Raw genomic sequence first — 25,974 nt, forward strand, 5'->3', positions numbered from 1 at the left:
GTATTTGTATTATTTTAATGTTGAAAAACAACAGCAAAAGTAGCAGGTAAACCTACTATTAATTAAACCTGAAGAGAAGTTAGCTGCACTTTATTTTTTTATATTAATATTGTAATATTTTTATGTTGGAAAACAAAAGCAGAAGTAGCAGGTTAACCTACTGTTGAAATGTTGGTTGCACTTACTGTGCTTTTATTGAAAATGTATTGAATATTGAAAATGAGAGCAGAAAAGGTTAACTTCCAGTTAATTCAACCTAAACTGTTGGTTGCACTTTATTAAAATAAAATTTGAATGCATTTGCCATTAATTTTTGTTTACTTGTTTGTTTATATCCATAATTAATTGATACCTGATTCCCTTACAAGAAACAACAGGAATCTTGGAAACTTCACCTGCAATGACCAGTATCCAGATATTTATTTCAGTCACACAATTTTTGGCTAAAAAGTTACTGAATCGATTTCAAGTCACTGAATCGTTTCGGATCGTATCGTTCTAAATGAACCAATATCGTCCTTGAATCGTATCGACAACCTCAAATCGTGATACGAATCGAATCGTTGTTAAAACGAATCGTTACACCCCTAGTACCTAGTCAAGTCAAGTCAACTTTATTTATATAGCGCTTTTAACAATACAGATTGTTTCAAAGCAGCTTTACAGTGTTAAACAGGAAAATAATGCAGCATAATTTTATTCAGCCGTCTAGCCATTCTGGAGAAAAAATGTCATCAGTTCATTTCAATTCTCATACAGTGACAGTGTGGGCTTTAGATCAGTAATTAGAGTAGTAATTTAGTTTATATGGTTAATTTAGTTTAATAATTAGATTTATTTCGATATTTAGTTGAAAAATTTTGAAAAAATTAGTGTCCCCAACTGAGCACGCCAAGCCAGAGGCAACAGTGGCAAGGAAACCAAAACCCCATCAGGTGACCTAATGGAGAAAAAAAAACCTTGGGAGAAACCAGGCTCAGTCGGGGTGCCAGTTCTCCTCTGGCCAATTAACAAACAGCGTATGATTATTATTCTGGAAACTTTACAGGTCAGAGGTCATAATAGATCGGAATATTCGAAGGATCGGAGGCAACACGCCGGAGACGGGTTTATTGAGGATGACATATCGATTTAAGTATTATTAAATTGTAATATTCGAACAATCGGAGTCATCACGCCGGAGACGGGTTTATTGAGGATGACATATCGATTTAAGTATTATTAAATTGTAATATTCGAACAGTCGGAGTCATCACGCCGGAGACGGGTTTATTGAGGATGACATATCGATTTAAGTATTATTAAATTGTAATATTCGAACAGTCGGAGTCATCACGCCGGAGACGGGTTTATTGAGGATGACATATCGATTTAAGTATTATTAAATTGTAATATTTGAACAATCGGACTCATCACGCCGGAGACGGGTTTATTGAGGATGCCGTGTCGACGATGCAATTTCAGGGGAGTCTAATCACGGTCTCTGCAGACACTTCAGGGTCATGTGTTGGTCTTCTCTGGGCGCAGGTCCACCATCTGATCTTGATACGGCCTGGATCCGGCTGACTGCAGTAAACCTCGGGATAAAACAGAGAGACTATCATTAGCGTAGATGCCATTCTTCCGATGATGTAACGAGTACATCAGGTGTTATGGGAAGTGTTCCCGGTTCCGGCTGACCTAGTTAATGCAGCCTAACAATCATTTCATTGAAAAAGTGTTTTATGTGTATGCCACAGTAAAGAGATGTGTTTTTAGTCTAGATTTAAACTGACAGAGTGTGTCTGCTTCCCGTACAATGTTATGCTGGGTACACACCAAAAGATAATCGGGCTGATTTTGGGCCGATTTCCCCCCTTCCGACAATCCTAGCTATGTCCCGATTATCTTGATGGTTCTAAAGATTATCTTATCAGATTTTCCTGTGGTGTGAAGTGTGTTAAGAGTGTCCGAACCTGCTCAGAAGAACGTCGGAGCCATCCCAATCGCGAATCGTAAATATTCAACATGTTGAATATTTACAATCAGAAATCCTGATGTGTGGGGGGAACCACGAGGACAAACGCGCGCACACTCACGTGAAATGAAATAATATTCAATCCGAAAGCACGCTGAGAGATGAAATAGTCATGAACTGTTACAATTAACAATTTACATCCTAATATTTTTAATGATACTTATATAAGCACACACAAGTGAATATTAATGAATGCAAGCAAATATAATTTACCCAAGAAAAGTTTAAAATAGTGCTAAAAAGGCAAACTTTCCTTATATGTACAGTAGGCTATATGAATTGATATTGAATCAAGATCGAAATTGATATTTGTGCCAATCACCGCCATACTTATTCTGAAGTCTCGCGAGATTTTGCAAGATTTCCTGTGTTAACAGTAGGGACTCTGGTTGAAAATCTGTTCGTGTGTGGTGTGCTGTCTTTGTCACATCATGGCACACCACAAATTATAGGAGCAAAACGGTTAAATCTAGGATTATTTGTCCTCATGTGTGTGGTCTATCACATTTTGAAAATCTTATAAGATGTAAAAAATCTTTTGGTGTGTACCCAGCATTAGGAAGACTGTTCTACAGTTTAGGTGCTAAATAGGAAAAGGATCGACCGCCTGCAGTTGATTTGGATATTGTCACGTTTCATCAATTCATTGGCTGTGTTCGAAATCGCCCCCTATACCCTCATTCACTATTCCCCACATTAGTCCACTGATATAGTCCACTTCGAAAACGAGTGAGTGATTTTGGACACTAAGTGCGCCTGAAAGGCTGCCGTTTTTGCAGTTTGTGCTTGCTGTTTGGCAGCTCCAGTAATAATGAAAAGATTTATCCTGAACTCTGCTACGGAAACTAGCATGTAACCTTAATCAAACAATATAATAATCATCTTAAAAAGGATCATTTATACCTGTATGCATGATATTGGGCTGGACCAGTGCGGTTCGGAAGATGGATGGATGATTGATTCAGCTGTGGGCACTATTTGAGGGAACAGCCATTTAGTGGTGTCCGAAACCATAGTGGACGTTATTAAGTGCACGCATTCAATCCCACAATGCACCACAATAACGAGTTTGCAACCGATGTATGCTCGACGGCTAGAGAATACCCATAATGCACGGTGAGAGTCGCGCCGTGCATTGGGTGAATTCCTGCGTTTCGCCAGGAGATGACATCGACTCACACACTTTTTAAGACCAATGATATTGGACCCACTCACTTGTATCGTCTCCAATTGAGCACGTCTGTTTACATACCCTGATAAACACTGATTAAACGCGTTAGAAGCTTTATTTTCACTTTTCTAATATTTTCTTCATATTCATAGAAAATAAATTCCTTTCCGATCTGATATATGATGGAAAAAAGGATCAGTGCGAGTTTAGCGAAAGGCGGATTCGAACCTCTGATCAATTTGCGTCAAATCTTAACGCCATGCGACTTACCCCTACACTATTGCTGCTGATGAAGATTGTGTATTCCGTAGGTGTCTCTTCCTCAACCAGACGTTTAAACAAGCCGATATATTTAAATATATTTTTTGTAAATTGCATCTACTCCAGTAAAATGTTTCTGTTAAAGGACCCACCGACATTTTTTTGCTTCTGACGCCCATAATATAAATAGTAGCCTATTATAAAGTATGAAATATATAGGCCTACTATACTATATATATATTATACTATTATACAAATATTATTGTCATTTTTTTATTAAATGCTTATTAGTTACTTTATTATTCCTCTTTCCAAGTAAGTTCAGTGCCACACAAGTAAAGAGTTATAGGGTTAACTTTAAGCTTGTTGGCTCGTTTTTGGAGTAGTGGAGTAATGGAGAATGAGGGTACATAGGGCGAATCTGACAGCGGTAAGTTAATTAATTCAGGGCGCGGCTCTCTCAGTGCATTGAGAGTACACCGTCTGGTTGAGTGAGAGAACGATTCAAAAGCATAAGGAGATGTTTCTCGTTTGCTCTCGAAATGCTCTCGCAGGACTTTGCTGTCATACGCCGATCAGGCATCGAACAAGCATTCTCCAGCGCGTACATCTACTGTACACTCGTTATTGCGGTGCATGGTAGGATTGAATGAGTGCACTCAAAAACGTCCACTATTTTTTCGGACACCACTACAAATGGATGTTCACTCAAATAGTGCCCTATTTAAGGGTATAGGGGGCGATTTCGAACACAGCCATTGTCTCCTTTTCTCTGTGCTTGGGAGGTTGTGTGGAGGCGTGGCCACTGATTACGGTACTCATCACTTCCACCTGCTGCACTCAATCACCGGGCTTTATATGCAGTTCTCTCACCCACTCTCATTGTCAGATCGTTTCAGGCTTCCCTAGTGTGTGTCGTCGGCGTGTGTTCCTGTTTTCCCCTGTGTGATCTCCGTTCCGGTTCCTGGATTCCGCTGTGCCGTGCTGCCCGCTGCGTCCCTGCTTCTGCCTGTCTGTGACTGCTCTGCCTGCACCTTTCTGCCTGGTTCGCTCGCCTGCATCTCTACGGGGATCCGCCTGATCTGTTCCATTGCTTCTTTTGTATATGAACCCTATGTTATTTTGCGGACACCACTTAGACAACCAGCCATTGAGTGATGATAGTCTGCTAACTATCTCATCACTCCTTTTTACAGGGAGCGGTCCAGAACAATAAGCAGCCTCTGACATCGTACTAGCGAGTTCACACACCTCTTTATTGTTAATTTTGGTGATCTCCGACTGGCGAAGTCGAACATCATTAGTGCCGACGTGAATGATAATCTTAGAGAATTTACGATTAGCTTTAGCCAGCACTTTTAAATTTGCTTTGATGTCAGGCGCTCTGGCTCCCGGTAAACAAGTGACTATGGTGGCTGGTGTCTCTATTTTCACGTTCCGTGTAATAGAATCACCAATGACTAGGGCACTTTCAACAGGATACTCAGTGGGTGCTTCACTGAGAGGGGAGCACCTGTTTGATGTTCTAACCGGAATGGAAAAGTGATTTTTTGATCTGTGACTATGCCGTCTCATTGTCACCCAGTTTCCCTGCTGCGGGGGCCCTGCAGCCGGAACCGAAGAATGTACAGAGTTCACTAAGCTATTCGCATCCAAATCAGTATCTAAAGCTGTTACATCCTCACTACTCTCAGATAAAGTATGGATGCGTGTTTCTAATTCTGAAATCTTCTCCGTCAGCCTAACTATCTCCTTACATTTATCACATGTGAAGCCCTGTTCGCCAACGGAGAAGCCTATAATATTTAAACAATGTATGGTGATGAGTAAGTTATATTTAGCAGTAGAACAAAGAAGATATATCAAAATAGAGATTCAAACGCAAGCAAGGTTGTACAGAGCTACAGACCGGCAGGAGGCAAACAGACAGACAGGAGACAGGAGCAATCGATCAGGAGTATAGCATAACCTAGTGAAACATTTTTTTTTTTTAAAGGAAATGGGTAAAATTCCAATAAATTACAGACCTGTGGCAAAATGTTATGCAGTTAGCATTACCACAGGCAAAGTTATCAAAAAAACAAAACTGAAAAAGCCAAAAATGTTCCTAAGGATGCAGAAGGGTTAAGACAATGTTGATTGTTAGTTAACTTACAGGCTTGAGGTCAGCATGAATGATCTTCTCATCGTGAAGCACCAGCAGGCACTTCAGCATTGAGCGAGCATAATGATGGATCAGCTTTTTGGGAAAGCCCCGGCGGAGTTGCTGATTGAGAATGTCCTCCAGATTTTATCTATGCAGAGATAAAAACACACATGTCCTTTAGAAACTGATTAAGATCTGAGTTTCTGCTACATGTACCAATGCATTAGTATTTCGAAAAATCGCTGCAACTAGAAACTGTTAAAATCTATCCTCTCATTCACACTCACCCCATAAATCTCGAAGGTGGTTTTAAAGCACGCCTGGACAACCTCCTGGGCTAGTGGGGCGTAAGCTCTTGTGTTTGTAGTTTGGACTCTAGGTCATCCAGGTGGGTGAGGAGAGGCTCCTGATATGATTTTAGAGCACTTTGGATGTACAACAGTACATAATAAAAGCACTATAAACATCTCCCTCCTTGTCACCACTTCATTGTATGCGCTTCACTGATGGCTTGAGGCTTGATATTTTCTTTGGATTGTACAGGTTTTGAATACGTGCCAGCCTTTCACACTCATTCTGCACTGGGGAACCATCTCCTTTCACACTCATTCTGCACTGGGAAACATCTCAGAACTCGAGTCCTGAGATGGTCATGAGACGGTTCCCCAGTGCTGTCCTTCGGCTTATGAGTACTTTGAGGGACCTGGGTCCTGAGATGGTTGCCCAGTTCTGTCCTTCGGCTGCTCAGGAGTCTTGTGACCCTCCATGATCCATTTATGCTGCATGGCTTCCTGTGGTGTCATGCGCATCTTGGGGTCCCACCTGGAAAGGTTAGTAATACATGGTCAGTACATTTACGTTCATCAGACAAATAAACAAATATCTTGTATAGTAATCAAAATGAACATACGTCAGGCAGCGTCTCACAAAATCCAAAAAGTCTTTATCAGAGTTCCCCAGAATACTGGCCAGAGGTCTAGATATGGGTTTGACTACAGTCTTGAGTTTCCACTCATGAGCTATAATAGAACAAAACACACAATACTAGTTCAGCACATATAGCAGACTAAAAACAACTGAAAAAAAATCACATCATGTGTGTGTTTTGAGCTCACCAAAGAACGCAGTCCAAAATTCAGATTTTTCTACATCATCATTGGGAGGCATTCCAAGCACCTAAACAATAAAACACAATCAATATAAACTCTGACATTAAATGAATATTCATGTTTCTGAAAGCAGACTTTCATACACTGCCTTTACCTCCATTATACAGGACAGCTGATCAAGATCATCTATGCCGGTAAAGATGGACCTCCCAGTGTGAAGCTCTGCTAGGACACAGCCAAAGCTCCACATATCTATGGCAGTGCCGTAGGAATGTCGTATCAGCAACTCAGGTGCACTGTAACATAGAGTTCCCATGTAGCTGTAAACTACAATGGATGAAGAGAGAGAGGGGAGGGTCATGAAAATGCAAGAATAATCTCAAACAAAACCAAATCTCGCACATATTTAAACACTTAACTCTCTCCCATTCAAAGCCTCTATAACTTAACTCACCTTGCTCATCCTCAAAACAGCTCAATCCAAAATCAGCCACCTTGATGTCAGAGTGCTCTTTGTCGATCGCCAGGATGTTTTCCTATACAGAGCAAAAGCAGTATAGAACAAATGATTTCACTGTAGATCTTCTAACAGTGCATCAGACCAAAGACAAACAAATCTGTATACTTAACCCTTGTGCATCAATTAAAAAAAGTTACACATAGAGGACAAAAATGTAACTGTAATAAAAAAAATAATCTTGGGAGCACAGACTAAAGTTTGGTCTCATTTTAAAGAAGACAAAAAAGTTTAAAAACCAAAAAAAGTTATAGAGGTTTATATTTATGAAAACGTTTTATGAATAATATTTTATAAAAAATATATATATTTTGAAATATTTGAAATATGTTGAACTCTAAAACTGCTATCAAAGCCATCCATCTAAACAAGCTGTGTTCCAAATGTGAGGTTGATATCTCAAAAAATTAGCTCTCAGTAAGATTTTGTTGTCTCTCAAACATTACAAGCACACACACACAATTTTTTTATTACATACATACACACACACCACTCTGACATCCATACCAACACACCCACACAGTTACAGCTGCATAATTTATCAAATTGGCTTTATAATACGCATAAACAGAAAACAGGAATAAAGTGAGTATTTGCTAAAAAAATGGCAACATCTGGTAAAAAATAGTAAAAATTAAAAATTTGAAGCCTTGCCAACAGAATAAAAGCCTATTCACAAAGATAGCATCATTTTATAGTTAAATGGCAATAGGATTGAAAATTGCAATGGGGACATTTTTGTCCAAATGATGCTAAGAGGAAGTATTTTGTGTACCTAGTGCAAAAAATTTTTTTTAAAGGAAACGGGTAAAATTCCAATAAAATACACACCTGTGGCAAAATGTTATGCAGTTAGCATTACCACAGGCAAAGTTATCAAAAAAACAAAACTGAAAAAGCCAAAAATGTTCCTAAGGATGCACAAGGGTTAAGACAATGTTGATTGTTAGTTAACTTACAGGCTTGAGGTCAGCATGAATGATCTTCTCATCGTGAAGCACCAGCAGGCACTTCAGCATTGAGCGAGCATAATGATGGATCAGCTTCTTGGGAAAGCCCCGGCGGAGTTGCTGATTGAGAATGTCCTCCAGATTTGATCTATGCAGAGATAAAAACACACATGTCCTTTAGAAACTGATTAAGATCTGAGTTTCTGCTACATGTACCAATGCATTAGTATTTCGAAAAATCGCTGCAACTTGAAACTGCTAAAATCTATCCTCTCATTCACACTCACCCCATAATCTCGAAGGTGATGCAGAGATGTTGGCGAAAGATGAAGTGATCTTTCATTTGGACGGTGCTGGTGCTGGTGTCTTTTTCTTTCTTGCGCAGAGCCTCCAAAATCTTGACCTCTGTCATGTCAATTTGATCTGTTCTGTTACGCAACAAAGACATACTGGGTTAAACCTGAAGAGTTCCAGCCAAACAGCAGCAACAGTTTTGTGTTACAAGTCTATTTTAAATGAAACCATATTTAGTTCAAAGTACATAAAATCAAATACAAATCATTTGTACATTTAAATTATGGAATGCAACAGACTCTTACATGTTGCGCAGTATTTTAATTGCAACAATCTCAGTGGTCTTGTGGTCCAGACATCTGAGCACCTGACCAAATGCACCTTCACCAATCACTTGAAGCACCTCATATCGATAGGCAATGTGGTCATGAGCAACCTGTGAACAACACAAAAGACACATTTACCATCCAGAAACAGAAGCTCACAGCTGCATCTCAGTTATGGACTATATGTGTTTGAAAAAGCAAATCTTCTGCATTAATATGACCGTAATATTGTTATTTTTGTTTTGTTGCCACGGTGACGCTAATAGTTTTTTTCATTTTTACTTAGGATAATATACAAGTATGATTTTAATTGAATTTCAAATACATTTTTGACTTCTATTTCTTTAAATGCTGGCAAGTATTTTCAAGAGCAATATATTTAATACCGCTTACATATATTTACATTTCAGTTTTTTTGTGGAATTGCACATCCAGACCAGCCGCTAGTAGTCAGGTTACTAATTACACAGAAAATGGAGAGGCCATACAACATTTGACCACTGGATTAATATCTATATAGTATAAACACTACAGTTCCTGTTGACTGCAAAATCATGTCAATCTAAGAGACCAAACAAATAATTATGCACGTAAATACACTGCCTGTGAAATACTAGGGTAAACGACGTACCTATTAAGCTCAAGTACCCATTAAGCACACTTACATCTTTGAGCTCAGATTATAAAAAGAACAAATTATTTATCATCCTACTTGATGTCTTAACCAATTGATGTGTTTTTGATTGTGATTTTGAAAGCTGTCTGAAAACTTTCACCAGAAGAGTAGCCCCTGAACTGTGCATTTGTTTAGATGTTTAAGCCTTTATTTTGGATAAGTCTAACTTCTTACTGCAAAATTAAGAGATTGATGTTTAGACTTTTGCATATTGTAACCTGGAACCTGGTTGTGGGAAATAATTACAGTTCGATCCAAAAGATAGTTTTAGCAACACAGCGCAGATGCTACAGAACATTGTTAGCTTACTAGCTGTATAAGATTGGGTGCTACACTAATGTATTACTTCACAGGCATTACTGGCTTGTTCTTTTAAATCCATTATATTATACATTTATAGTTTATTGATGTTCTGTGGTTTTACACTGCTGTAATTTTTAAAGAACAGCTTAAAGGGTGCACTATGAAAATCACAGCTTCAGTGTGACATCAAGTATAATTTCATAGATATTCTCAATAAGGCTGTCAAAATGGCTGAAAAGATAATTTCAAAATTCTTTCTTAAATATTATCAAAATTCGAATTCTCTTCGAATTCTAAAGGCAATACTTCATTTTAGAGGGGGAAAGTACTCTATTGTATCCTATGATAATAATATCCAATGTTGCGCAAAGGCAAACCAAATCAATCATTGCGTCTTTTATTGGAATTAAATGGCATTCAGTTTTTAAAGTGCATTAAATTTTCAAACAATTGTTATTAAATGAAATATAATTTAATTAATGAGCATGTAAGGAAAATTAGTTAACAAAAGTGCATCAGTGACCTGAGAAAACACACTTCAACAGACAACGTGATGAACACAAAATAGCAAACGGACATTCAGAAACAATCCATTCCCACTCACTAAACATCTGCATATTGTTGGTGAAAAACACCAAATGGTCAACTTGACCTGCAGCGAGTGCTGAGCGTTTTCGCTGAGGTATGATCAAGTATGTCTTTGCCAGCTGCGCAATATGTGGATATACAAAATTCATGCACATACAGAAATTCGAATGCACGGTTTTTGCATTGTTGCATTTGCAATTTTTGCATTTTGCTTTTGTTGTTGTTGTAAATTCGAATTTTTATTTGACAGCCCTAATTCTCAATAACAGCTGTTCATATTAAAATATGTATGAACTTAATACATGACCTAGATTATTTATTTAGCGAAATTGTCCTTTTAAATGTAATAATATTTATTCATTAAAAAACGGTTTGCTGTTCCAATAAAGCTCAGTGTGCTCCCTTTAAGCTCATCCACATTGAACGTCAATGTAAATACTTCATAACAGACTTTACATTTTAACTGATGGTTGTCACTTCAAGTTAATCTTTATAAAATCATTTGTTAACATTACAAACCTGAGCCGGTTTCGGCGGGTCCCGCGTCTTCCTTAAACCCGACATGGGCTTCTCTTTTGGTCCGTTGGTCGGTGGCCGAGCAACGAGCGTTTTCTTCAAGAGTTAAACGAGTAAACCAAAGTCGTTGAAGGCAATTGAAGGGTTTCGAAATGTCTGTAAAGGCTGAAATGTATTCAAAGTATCGTCGGTATAAATCGATGTGAATCGCAGGTAAAGTTTAGACTTATCTGAGTCAGTATAAATCGATGTGAATCGCAGGTAAAGTTTAGACTTATCTGAGTCGTCCGTGAAGAGTTGACAGAGAATACACTTTAGAACGATGGCGATGTTCTATGAATTCTAAGTGACGTCACGCGTCACTTAACTGGAAACTGATTGGAATGTAATGAATGTACTGAGGCAAAAAAGTGTTAAAGAGATACAAGTCGAGGTTAAAAAGTGGGGTTTAAATCAATAGCCAAATCAGGGTTAGGCCAATTTGCTGCCCTAGCAAGATTTTACTTGGCGCCCCTTGCGTCAAGGTTGTGGAAATACTGGTACTGTTTTATTTTTGTAATGCATTGATGTTTATTCATTCATATTTTTTTGTTTTGTTTCATATGTTGTTTTATATGATGACCAGTCCCATTCTATATGTTCATTATATATTTATTTATTTTTAAAAAGGCTGATGATAGTTAAACTATACAAAAATAGCGCCTACAGCAGCCAAAACACAAAGAGCAACTGCATCTAGCATTCATGCACAAACTACTGAGAACTAGCAAATGTGTTTGTTTTCCAGTAGATGGCAGCAATCTTCCACTAAACTATGCACATTCATGTTTTCACCATGAATTAAACTGAGAAATTTAGATATTTAATGTGAATTTTACATTAAATGTTGCCATTTAAAAAAAAAAAAATCTGTATATAAATATCATTACTAATGTCAGCAAATACATTTTAATATTGCCATATGTCCCCTTAAAACTGCACAACTGCAAAGTAAAAACATTATAGGCTATTAAAAAAGTGATATTACATGCGTAAAAAACGGATATGGTTTTTAAATCAAAATCACTCTGTCTGTGGCCTTTGGAGAACCCAGAAGAGCTGCTTGCTTAAAGTTTAAGGTAAAAATTACTGGAATTAATTAGCGAACATTAGTATTTTACTACTACTCACTTAAAAATGTTGAGTTAAAAATAACCCAACAAGTAACCCAACTGTGGGTTGGTATAGCACCTTCCCAACTGTGGGTTATTTTAACCCAATGCAAGTTGAGTTAACTTTTTATTTTTATTCATGTCATTATTTTAATAAATAAAATACACATTTTCAAATACAGATTGTTTATTTGTAAGAAACAATACATACATTTTAAAATATACATTTTAAATGTCAAACTAAATATTGGGGAGTCTAGCATTTAATGTAAATATACATAAATGTGTACATATTAAATTCAAAATACACAGCACAAATACATTCAAAACCTATTTAAAAAAATGTACAAACAGTACACATTCAAATCAAAACATATATTTGAAACATACACACAAATGTACATAGAGTAAACATACATAAAATGTGTCCATACAACACAAAAATTAATACTACATTTAAAACTACACAAAAGTGTACAGAAATATTACATTCAAAACCTATACAACAGAATACACAAATTCATAATATTAAATCCTTCCAGAAATAAACTACTTTATTAAAAAAATGCACTGTACACTGCATTGATGTGTTGTAAACATACCTTAAGTAGCAAAACAAATACAAATGATGATGATCAAAGTTCTTAATGAGGCAGCAATGTGTTGAAGGAACTCCTCTGGATATATTCAAGTTTGCATGCTGCAAAAACTCCCAAATGGGGGCAGAGGTCTTTGGATAGTTTGTCATAGATGTATAAAGAAATCTGAAACATACATCCAGTGCTTGAAATAAGGTCTTCTGTTCAACTGCCTCCACACTGAAAATGAAAAAACCTGCGAGTTCTCTTTGTCCCCAAGAATTGTTATGTGGATCCTGGCTTGTCTCACTGTTCAGCTAATGCACCACGTTAGTTCCAACCTTAAAAGAATAAATAAAGTTCAGTTGGCATGCAGTGACAACATCAGCAGTGTTACATTACATAAAAGTTACAATGAAGTAGTGCTGTACTGAATTAAAAAATTGTCACTATAATTAGTCATTACACCTGCTGTTAAAAAGATAGTTTACACAAAAATAAAAATTCTGTCATAATTTACTCACCCTCATGCTTTTTCAAACCCGTAAGACTTCTGTTCATCTTCGGAACACAGAAAGGCAGTAAAGACATTAAAGTAATCCATTTAACTCCAGTAGTTCAACCTCAATTTTATGAAGTGACGTGAGTATATTCTATCCCTTAACCATAATTTACCACTTTATTTACAAAATATTAATCTCAATGCATGTTCACGAGAGCACCTTGACGCATGTGTTTTGTGTTGATGAGAGAGCAGATGTTGTGTGATGTTTTTTTGTTGTTGCACAAAGCACTCGTGTCGCTTCATAAAATTGAGGCTAAACCACTTGAGTCACATGGATTACTTTAATGATGTCTGTTCTGGGCCTTGAAAGTGGTAGTTGCATAGGCCGTCAATGGAGGAACAGAAAGCTCACAGAACTTAATTTGTGTTCCGAAGAACAACGAAAGTCTTACAGTTTTGGAACGACATGAGGGTAATTAATGGGATAGGGTCATTTTCATTTTTGGGTGAACTATGATTTACTCACCCTTAAGTCATCCTAGGTGTATATGGCATTCTTCAGACGAACACAATCAGTTATATTAAAAAATGTCCTGGCTCTTCCAAGCTTTATAATGGCAGTGAATGACAAAATGTGAATGCAAAAAAGTGCATCCATCCATTATAAAAGTGATCCACACGGCTCCCGGGGTTAATAAGAACCCAATGAAGTGAATCAATGGGTTTGTGTAAGACAAATATAATATATTTAACACGTTATAAAGTAAAATGTCTAGCTTCCAGTGGACCGCCTTCCGTATTCAACTTCCGAAAAAAACGTAACAGGCGTGACGATGACTTTGGGCGTAGAACAAGCGTTTTGAACTGCGAGAGGCGTTACACTTTCTTTGTAAGTTGAATACGAAAGGCTGTCTGCCGGAAGTTAGTTATTTTAGTCTACAAATTTTTAAATATAGATATTTTTCTATTAAAAAACACCTAGGATGACTTGAGAGTGAGTAAATTATGGGATAATTATTTGGGTGAACTAACCCACAAGCAGAATCACTAAAGGACAGAATAAATGGATGCATATGAGCCACAGAGCGGTGCACTTTATCAAAGCTAATTTGATATGTTATTTAAGCTTCTCTTCATTTCAGCATATGTTGGACACACCATTGTTTCCACTTGTGAGGTATGGCGATGATGGCAGGAAGGGTTTTAAAGGGAATTTCTCCATGATCACCTTTTGAAAGAGTTTACAGAAAAAGAAAAAAAGTTTTCACCTATACCACATGTATGGACCTAATTTCATAATCACTTAGACGCAACCAAAACAATTTTTCCAAAATAAGACAGGCCTTCCTTATAATGAACATCATTAAACTCACCATTCCAGGATAATCGTGAAGTCTGGGATGTTCTCTACTCATATCTTCAATAGTTTTTGTTCCAGATGATCAGATCCATGCACAGATTGTTGAGGTGTTGTACGTCTCAATGAACTCCTCGACTTGGCAGTGAGGGCTTCTTAAGTTCTTTTGCCATTAAATCAGTCAGTCATCAGACAACTCATACTCTATTGAAATGAAAACATACCGTATGAAAAAGAGGGAAGACAGCTGAAAAAATAAACAAACAAACATACATAAGTAATAAACAGGTTGTTTCCAACAGCACATTTGGCCTATCTAATCTTATTCAACTTACCAGCTTGTTAGTAGAGAGACTCCAAAACCGGAAATGTGTGTCAGATAAGGGAGACGTCCAAATTGTGTACTATTGGGGATCCTCCAGGACTAGAGTCAAGAACCACTGTCATCAAGCAGCGTAAACCTTTCATCCACTCCTTCCTCTGTATTAGAATGAAGCAGGAAAAAAGAAACATTTTCAGAAAAGAAGACTAGTCTTTAAAAATAATTGTATACAACTTCCCAATTCAATAGCTTACTCACCTTTAATTAAATGGCAGAGGTGCAATTGATGTAGTCTTTGCCTCACAAATGAATCCATATGTCTAAAACACATTTAGTACAACACATTTAAAATAAAGGCAAAAACTGTAATAGCTATGTAAGAAAAAATACTATAATTGGATGCTTTAACTACTCTTGTAATACATTTAATAGTAACATGCATGACTATATGCATATGACGACATTCATTATGAATATACAACACATTTCTGCCAAAATACCAGTTGCAGTTTGCGTTACTACAGTAAAACTAGGTAATTTGTGGGTTGGAAAACATTCTAACTGTCGTGAAGTAGCCTAATTGTTCATTGGTGTTGGGGAATATCTGCACTCATTCATCTCACAGCAGATATTTCGGCGAATTCAAACGCGTCTCCCTGGATCTCACAGCGCTGTTGTGCTGTCGAGTGACCGGGTCTGAGCTCGCGCGCACCGGCCGAGCTGATAATGCTCCGCGGGGCATTATATAGCGATTTCAGACTAGGCCTAACGTTAACGTTACTTACTTTATCACCATAGTAAGTTTCTAAACAGTTTCGCTAGAATAATGTTTTAATTACTTTATTGCTGCCAGGCGCTAACTGGGATAGCTAGGTTTATTTGCTATCGAGAGCATTAAAAACTGATGAGCATTAAAAGTGAACTTTAATAAATATAATATAAAATTCAGTTTTATACTATATTCAACGTTTCAGTACACAATACATAATGTTATAAAAGTTGTATACATAAAAAACGATAGGACTTACCTTTCAAATCATAATCAGGCTGCAGCAGCTTCTTCTGTTGACTGTCACTGGGCATTTCGCCGTTAAAATTTGAACAATCGCTGCTGAAACCGTAACCCAATGGCCGGGTTATTACTAAAAATAACCCAACGATGTTAAAATGACCCACCATTTTTGTAAAATAACCCAACATATTGACCCAATATGTGTAACCCAACGGTTGGGTTAAAAAAATAACCCAACGTTTTTTACTGTGTGACACTACAATTCGACCATCTCTCATATATAATCAGGCAACTTTCATTGGCTGTGTCCGAAAACCTAGGCAGTGACTCGTTAAGACAATGGCTTGTAAGGCAGCGTTTGTGCATGAAGGCACCTCACGAAACTGATTTCGGACAGACTTCTTAGACAGTGTAACAGTTTAATGATCTACAGCAAAATAGAGAAAACTTTGGTGAGAACTAAACAAATATGAATTACTACATTAGTAATTTCTCGCTAGAAATGACATCAGAAGTGGAAAATGTTGGTAACAAAAAAACGTACATTTACACACAAACTGACCAGCAACTATTGGACACCACCTTTTTCCCCCAGCTTTTTGAATAATATAAATTAAAAATGTTTTATGTGTATGCCATAGTAAAGAGATGTGTTTTTAGTCTAGATTTAAACTGACAGAGTGTGTCTGCTTCCCGAACAATGCTAGGAAGACTATTCCAGAGTTTCGGTGCTAAATAGGAAAAGGATCGACCGCCTGCAGTTGATTTTGATATTCTAGGTATTATCAACTGCAGACAAAAACAAAACCAAGTCCAAAACAGGGCGAGACAGAGTCAAGACCAAACCAGCACTCCTTAAATGAATAAAGATCCACATTACCGCCTGAGAAATGCATTATTTTTAATTAATAAATATAATTAGAATAGGACACTTATAGAGACGTTACTGTAACCCCTCCTGTTCGAACCGCCCGCTCCAAGTGGGACTCGAACCCCGGGTCCGCCGGCATGAGAGTCGGACGCTCTAACAAAGAGGCTAAAGGCTGCAACCTCTAGCGTCAGTTGCTAGAACGTCTCTTGAGATCAGAGGAGTGAGGTTTACTCGCACAGAAACTACTAGCTGGCCTCCGTTACATTACCAATCAAATGAAAAAGATATAAGGTAAAACTTATTTGGCTTGCCGTCACCTGATGAAGGGCTGGATGAAGCAGCTTCAACTCGAGCTCTGATACACCCCCACCCACAGTGACTAAATATAGGATATGATTATGTAGGGTAAGGTATCTAAGATAAAGGTGGAGTTAGGGAGGTGGTGGGATGCTGGAACAGCTGAGACTGAGGAGCGGTAAGCAGCTGCTTATATACTCTGGCTGTTGATTGGAAGATTAGATCGGCTCGCTCCTCCATAAATTACGTTTAGGAATGTCACAAAAATCCAGATCTCATACAAGTACTTTTTTTTGCAACAATATAGCTTGAATTTTGTGAGAATTTGTATTAATTTTGGTGACATTTTTGACACAATCTCTCATTAATTTCGGAACTGGCACAATAAATAAATCAAATTAGAGTATTTAAAGCTGCAGTCTGTAACTTTTTGTGCTCTCGCGGTTAATAAACAGAACTGCATGCGTCTCGCGGAAGAACATTGCAGCCGGATCTACTTCTCTCTGTTTATGTCTATGGCGAGTGACGCAGGGACGGTGCTCCTCCGCAGCGGTTCCTACCTGACCGGTCTGAAATAGTCACACACTCATTATAAGTGTACCATAATGATTCAGGGTCAGACAAAGACACGGTTTGGAAAATGTATTCATGTTGTACATTCTGATTATATAATTTTTAACTCTGAAGCATGTAATCCTTTCAGTTCTGTTTCGTGTCTTGTTACACACTCAAACAATAGGTTACTGTCGTAAACCCGGTTCTATGAAACATCGAGTGGAGAGATCCACCTATGGGAAGGGCATCCGTACCTGACCTCTGCAGAAGCATCCAATTCTGGCAAGACAGACAGGAGCACGCAGCCAATGCCCGGTAACGCCCCGCCCCTTACCTGCGGCATATAATTACCTGCACGCGCTACTGTACTCCAGTAAGTATATTCGCTTCTCGTGCAGCAAGCGGGGCAAGGCTGGTGGATCTCTCCACTCGATGTTTCAGAGAACCGGGGTTACGACAGTAATCTATTGTTCTCTTTCATCATCTCGTGTTCGAGATCCAGCTATGGGAGAGACATGGACAGCTCCCCGATTGCCCAATACACTCACAGTGAGGTTCTGTTAGCCAGAAAAAGACAGTCACCCCAAAGGGCGGTGCACGTCTCATAATCATGAACCCGCCACACCGACGCACACACGTAACTGCGGTGTACAAGCACGGCATGAACCATGTGTGTGGCACACACAAGAGAAGGCAGGGTTAGGAAGACCCCACCTCCAAAACCGAATGTGCTATCGGAGTTTTGGTAACATCCAGCCTATAGTAACGCACAAACGTATGGGGAGAAGCCCAACCGGCAGCAGAGCAGATATCCTGCAGTGATACTCCCCTGAACAGAGCCCAAGAGGCGGCTAAGCCCCTCGTAGAATGAGCTCTGATGTCCCCTGGAGGTTGCACTCCCTTTGATTCGTAAGCCAAAATGATAGCGTCCACAAGCCAATGCGAAAGGCGTTGCTTAGATAGGGGATCCCTTTTATCGGGAGGAGCCCATGAAACAAAGAGTTGATCACTCTTCCGGAATGCACTGGTCCTAGCCAAATACGTCTGTAACGCACGGACCGGACACAGAGCATTTAACCTTTGATCCTCCGCGGAGGAAAAGGGCGGAGGGTGAAAAGCGGACAGCTCCAATACCCCCGATGTGAGCGCAGGAAAACATTTCGGCATGAAGGCTGGATTAGGCTTAAGGAAAACCTTATTTCCGCCCAGAGAGAATTTAGTGCACGAGGGGTGAACCGAGAGTGCATGTAACTCACTGACACATTTGGCTGACGCCAAGGCCAAGAGCAAAGCTGTCTTAAAAGACAGGGAAATATCCCCCAGTGGCTCAAAAGGGAATTGAGACAGAGCTTCCAGCACAAAGGAGAGGTCCCATTCAGGGATCGTTCCCCTGATGACTGGCAACAAGCGGCGGGCACCCTTCATAAATCTGCGGATTAGAGGATGCTGCCCAACCGTTGAGCTCTCAAAGCCCACATGACAAGCAGAGATAGCTGCCAGATAGACCTTAATAGTGGAAAAGGACCTGCCTTTATCCATAAGGTCTTGGAGGAAACACAAAACACCAGAGACTGAACACTGATATGAAGTGAGACCCCATCACACCACTCATCGAACACTTGCCACTTACAGCCATATAAGGACCGTGTAGAAACGGCCCTGGCATTCTGTATAGTAGCCACCACGCAAGGGGGAAGCCCTAACGCGCTCAGGTTCATCCTTTCACGGGCCAGGCCCAGAGAGCTACCCTGTCCGGGTGTGGGTGATAAATCTCCCTGTTCGCTTGAGACAATAGGTTTGTGCAGAGGGGGAGGCGCCGCGGCTGAGCATGTAACAGAGGAATTATCTCCGCCAGCCATGGCGCTTTGGGCCACCTGGGTGCTATCAGAATGAGAGACAGGTGTCCCTCTTTCACCCTGGCCAGTGTAGGAATTATCAAGCACAGGGGAGGAAAGGCATACAGCAGCACTTTGGGCCACGAGTGGGCCAGTGCATCCACCCCGAGGGGCGCGTCCAAGTCCTTTAGCGAGAAGAACATAGGACAATGGCTGTTTTCGCGCGAGGCGAATAGATCTACGGATGCCTGTCTGAATCTCATCCATATCATGCTCACTATCTGAGGGTGAATGCGGCAATCTCCGAAGAGCGGGTTCCCCCTCGATAGAAGATCCGCGCCTCTGTTCAGGATTCCCGGAACATGAGTCGCGCGTAGCGACAGGAAAAAACGTCTGCTCCATACCAGCAGCTTGTAAGCTAGGGCATGAAGTTTTGACAAGCGCACGCCGCCTTGACAATTGATATAAGCCACTGCCGTGGTATTGTCGCAGCGTACGAGCACATGATGTCCCTGCAGACGAGGCAGAAAATTATTCAGAGCCTTCCAAATGATCAGAAGCTCTAAATAATTGATGTGTTCTGAACGTAGTTTGCTCGACCACAAACCGTTCACAGTTCTTCCCTCTTGGGTGGCACCCCAGCCTGTTAAGGACGCATCCATCATCACAACTTTACGCAACATAATCGTCCCCTGAGGGGCGCCCTGTGCGGAAAAGTCCACGCTCTTCCAGTGGTGCAGAGCTGCAGTTTTTTTTGTTCAAATTTTTTTGTTCGTTTACATTAAAATTATATTATCAGATTTCTGACATACATTTTTGATAAAACACTGCTGGTCACTTTCAGAAGTTGTAGCGATGTAGCGATGCGATGAAAGAATGTGAAACATAAATGGTAGGCTATCATTCTCAGTTTTTAAATATATTTTTTAATCTAATGTAAATAGATTTTACACACTTAAAGCAATATCGTATCGCATATTGAATAAGGTTCTCATTCTAGGAACAAATATCTTTTTCCTGTTACGCTATTGCGAAATATTACATGACCCAGAAATTTGACAGACAAACATAACATTTCATAGCCATTTTCTAGATTTAATTGTTTTAAATCAGTGCACATTCTTACCAATATTGAATGTAGATATTAAAATGTGGCACAACAAATGTGGGCTTCCCTTCCTCAAGGAAATGAACATAGATGGATCATCTGAATCAAAATAGATAAGACCTTGAAGAAAAAAAAGAAAGATCTGGAAAGCTTTAGAGTTCTGAGTTTTCACAATGTACGTTTTTTAAATGATATTCTGAATTTTCTGAGTCAGAAGGTGAGGTTGAGTAAATGATGGGGTTGTGGAAATTGCAGTTAATAACAAGAGACAACTTCTCACGTTGAGCACACGAGTGCGTGTATCGTTTTATTAATCGGAGGCAGAAAACTCTGAATCAAAATGGTGCTGACAAGCGTCCCACATCAACACGCGTTAAGCACATTTAAAGGGGCCGCGATCCCTGAACAGTCATGAACAAACACGCTAACAAAGTTCTGCATTTATAATCAACAGTGTATAGAAATACGTTTAACCTCAAAGGTGAATTATGTTTGCCACATTCATTAAACACGTCCCCCCCTAAATTCACCATATCAGGAGAAGAACCAAACAGTCAACGGGGAGGTGGGCGTATCAACCGGCCACAATGGCTGCGCTGTATCGGGGGTCGGGGAGACCCCCCTGCAGCCAGTGTCTTGTCATGACACAGGTGTGGGGCATGGAGTGTGGGAGGCTTGGGAGGGAAAGGAGCAAGGGGTGGGGGCAGAGCAGGAGGCCGTCCACATCCTCTGTTTTCAACAAAGTACTCAGAGGATATGTCTGAAGGAGTGCCAAAACGGGCAACCCAGGTGCCAATAAATGCCCGTGTCATCTCGACAGATGCCACTGATGTCAGTGGCACAGCCTCAGGCCAGCGGGTGGTCCTGTCAACCATGGTTAACAGATATGTGAAACCGTGAGATGACGGCAGAGGACCGACCAGGTCCACGTTTACATGGTCAAAACGTCTCTCTGGTACTGAGAACGACTCTAACGGGGCTTTAGTGTGGTGGTGTACTTTGACCCGTTGGCAAGTGTTAGTCCAGTCCCTAACGTCCTTCTTGAGGCCATGTCAAACAAACTGTGAGGCGTTGGTTGGCATCAAAAACTTTTCGTCTCCATCCCGAGGGGACGACCGGCCGCGGACTACCTGTGGAGATGTCACACAGGAGTGTGGTGCCGGCATCACCAAAAACCACGTCCTCGATTTGCAGCCCTGTAGTCGAGGTCCTCAGGAGTTGCACTCCCGGGTCTGTGGCCGAGTCGCTGCCATGCTGTTGTGATCCAAACAAAGGTGGACGGCCCCGCCTACCCACTGCTCATAGACCGCACCAACAGCATAATCTGAGGCGTCAGAGGTGATGGCGATGGGGGCTGTAGGAGAAGGGTGCGCCAGCATGGTGCCGTTCGCTAGGGCTGCCTTGGTGGCAGCAAAAGCCCTGTCTCTGCTCTCAGTCCAGTCCACAGCGTGCTTGGGTTTACCTTTCAAGGCCTCGTGCAAGGGCCGCATGAGCTGAGCGGCTCTAGGGATGAAGCGGTGGTAAAAATTCATCATGCTGAGGAACTCCTGTAGGGATTTGACAGTGAGCGGTCGTGGGAACTGTATAAGAGCCAAACGCGACAGCGTCAATCAAACAACGTTTTTTTACATCCACCAACAGTCCATGTGCACACAAAAAATCAGCGCCGAGAAGGGGGACGGCAACCTTTGCTGTAACGAAGTCCCAGCCGAACTGCTGTCCTCCGAAACATAATTCAACGTAGGGCTGTACGATTAATCGAAAAATAACCGAAACCGACATTCAGAACCTCTAACCGACGTATTTTTCCCATGTCGGTTATTTCAGTTTTCACGTGACTCCGTCCTGTCAGTCACGTCAAGTGCAGTTTGCAGGCACACAGAGAGATGCAGGAGCAGTTATATGTGTTTATAGATGCTCAGATTCACTATAGTAACTGCATGTTTTACACAGTTTATATACAGGTCAGTTAATCGCCGTTCTTACAGCCTACGCGCTGCCACCGACGCACACACATACACACACAGACGGCGCGCGCAAGCCCCGAAGCCAGATCGCTTTCACTTTCGTGCTCATAAAGTTTGTCAAGTAAATGCATTTAAAGGCTTGCCAGTTTCAACATTTAAAGCGATTGTGCACTATTCAAAAACAACAATACGTATCCGTTCAGTGCTCAGCGTTTTTCTGTGTGACACAGAGATCCGAGCCGTGTCCCGTCTCTGACAACACGCGCGCGCCCTGAAGGCAGACCTCTTTCACCTGCGTCCTCACAAAGCTTTGTCATTTGTATGTGTTTTAAGCCCTGCCAGTTTGAACATTAAAGCGAGTTTAGACCATCAGATGTGTATTATGTTGAACTAATGCCTGATATATTGTGACACACGAACACTCAGACATAAGCTCACACATCACGTGAAGATCGCGCGCAGAGAGCAGAGCAGAAACACAGTGTCAACGCCGTCCTGTGATCCTCAAGTTGATCGCTGTCGTGTTGAATTTCGCAAAATGTAACTTTAGATAACAAAATGCATGTGTAAAAGCTAGTACACCGCATCCAGGAACTTTTTTTAGAACTAAGTTAGCTTTAGCTACTCTAACTCTTTTACCATGTTCACCGGGAACTTTACCTGCACGTTTATATCGGCCCTTGGTTTGTTTTTATATACTCTACCAATGTTTACTGATGTTTTTATCTTGTATCTGTGTGTGTCGTAGACACTGTGTTGTGTGTGTATTTTAAACTTTACCAGTATCGTTATTCTAGCTTGATAGTGAGTACTAAAATACATCTTATTTGTTTATATTCATAATGATAAAGTTAGATTTTTTATTACATGTGATTCTGACATGATGTCACTACATGCACTTCTTCTCCGCTCGCCTCAGGTGAATAATGCGTCAGCTGAGCTGATCGCGGTGGGCGTAGCGCGTTCATGTGTTTTGGGGGCGTGGCTTTGGAAAGAGCCCAGAAGGGAGAAGGTGGAGTGAATGGAAATAATGAGCTGTCTTTAAAACAGTCGTGAGAGGTCTACAGACACTCAATTTTTATACTTTCTTTTTCAGAGTACTTACATTTTAATTATGTATTGATATATAAAGAAAGTTTAAACAAATTTGGAAAAAAAGGTTTTTAACCAAATCTTACCTACCCTACCTTTAAATGACATAGCTATTATCTTTGCCACACAAACAGAAAATGCATGGTTTAGTTTCAAACTAAATTAAAGAAATATTTAGAAATTAAACAGAATGTTCGGTAGACCTTATCCATTTTTGCTTTGTCTTTTTATTCTCTGAATGTTTTTGGGGACCCCTTAGAACCTTCTGGAGGACCCCTGGGGGTTTTAAAACCCCTGCTGTAGATGATCAGACCTGTAAGATGATCATAAAAATAAAATTACACTTAAATGTGATATTCGAAGAAAACAAAAATCACATTGCTAAAACCTTATCTACTGTACAAAAGTTGCTGCCTTACATTTTTAAGTACAATCATCTCGGATGTTTAAGTTATTTAAACTTAAATTACTTTAAACTGACTTAAAAATGAGTTGAATCTTGTATAACATAACTTTTTTTACTTATTTTTATTGTAAAGCATATGTTGTCATAACTTATTGATCGAATAATGTTTTACAGTATAGAGAATCTCAACTGCCCGACTTGATTTCATCACAATTTAACTATTATCTTACAGCTATAAATATAAAGTTGGATATACACTATATTGGCAAAAGTATTGGGACGCTCCTCCAAATCACTGAGTTCAGGTGTTCAATCACTTCATGGCCACAGAGAATGGGCCGCTCTCAGGAGCTCAGAGAACTCAAGCGTGGTACCGTGATCGGTGGCCAACTGTGCAATAAGTCCAAATATTATACTAAATATTCCACGCTCAACTGTTAGTGGTGTTATAACAAAGTGGAAGCAATTGGGAAAAACAGCAACTCAACCACGAAGTGAAAAACACAGAGCGGGGTCAGCACATGCTGAGGGTCACAGACAACTTTCTGCAGAGTCAACAGCTCCAGACCTCCAAACTCCTGTGGCCTTCAGATGAGCTCAAGAACAGTGTGTAGAGCTTCAGGGAATGGGTTCCCATGGCCGAGCAGCTCATCCAAGCCTTACATCACCAAGTGCAATGCAAAGCGCAGGATGCAGTGGGGTAAAGCGCACCGCCACTGGACTCTAGAGCAGTGGAGACGTGTTCTCTGGAGTGACCGATCACGCTTCTCTGTCTGGCAATCCAATGGACGAGTCTGGGTTTGGCGGTTGCCAGAAGAACGGGACTTGCCTGACTGCATTGTGCCAAGTGTAAAGTTTGGTGGAGGGGGGGTTATAGGGTGGGGTTGCTTTTCAGGGTTTGGCCCCTAAGTTCCAGTGAAAGGAACTCTTAATGCCTCACCAAGACATTTTGGACAATTTCATGCTCCCAACTTTGCGGGAACAGTTTGGGTGTGTATTACATTGTGTTTATATATTAATATGACTAATAATAATCATTATGATTATTATTATTGCTAAATTAAAATATTTAACAAAATAAGAAATATTACTATTACAATATTTCCATTATTAAAAATAGAGTATTTAAGAATAAATATAACAATATAATACTACTACTACTACTAATAATAATATAATTTATATTTTACAGAAAACTTATTTAATAAAAACTGTTAATATGCAGACAACCTATGACTAAAAATCATTAGAAAGGTCTAAAGATTTATTGTAAAATTATTATAAAAAGCTGTGCTTTTTCTGTGATATCAATTTCTTAAAGTCTGTCTTTAATATTAAATATGAGCCTCTTATGCATCCACTGTAAGGAAAAAAAACAACTGTATATTTAAGAAAAACATATGGATTGTCATATAGAGCATGAACTGTAGATAAACACTCTCTTATTACCGTTGTTTTACTACGAGAATTATTTATTTAGAGAGAAGTATGATTTCTCATTTGTAACCAAAAAGTTTAATTCATTCTGGAGGCCAGAGGGCGCCCTCGAGCGGAAACTCCATATTTGGAGTGTCCTTATTTAGAGTAATGACATGCCTTGTGCACTTTTTTCAGTGCAGGTCAAGCACTCAGTATAGAGAATATCCCAGAGGACAGTGTGTGTGACAGTGACCGGCCGCAGTGATCAGGAGGATGTGCCAGCAAAGCACATATTGCTACTAGGTTTCCGCATATAACTACCGTTATAGTTCCTACAATATGTGTTTTATTGTTGTTATATTGTAATATTAATGTTTTTAATAACTGAGCTGATTTACATAGCATAACATGCCATAATAAAATCACAATGTTCCATATTGTCATCTGTGGCTTTATGTCCCATTTTACACCTTTGTTGCGTGGTGTCCACATGGTGTGGACAGTTAAATCATTTTTAAATAAAACTTTTTGTACAAATGAAAATGGATTTCAATTTTAGTATCATATTAAAGTAATAAAAAGAATCTTAAAAAATCTAGATAATGTTTTCCATAATTCATGCAGG

General features: G+C 39.7%; 1 protein-coding gene across 1 annotated transcript in view; it reads left to right on the top strand.

Annotated features, from left to right (window-relative positions):
• Positions 1–25,974, top strand: part of traf3ip2b (TRAF3 interacting protein 2b) — a 1,379,907-nt gene that overhangs the window by 728,274 nt on the left and 625,659 nt on the right. The window lies entirely within an intron of this gene.

The sequence above is a fragment of the Gobio gobio genome (assembly GCF_949357685.1).
Source record: "Gobio gobio genome assembly, chromosome: 19".
In the NCBI taxonomy this organism is placed as follows: Eukaryota; Metazoa; Chordata; class Actinopteri; order Cypriniformes; family Gobionidae; genus Gobio; species Gobio gobio.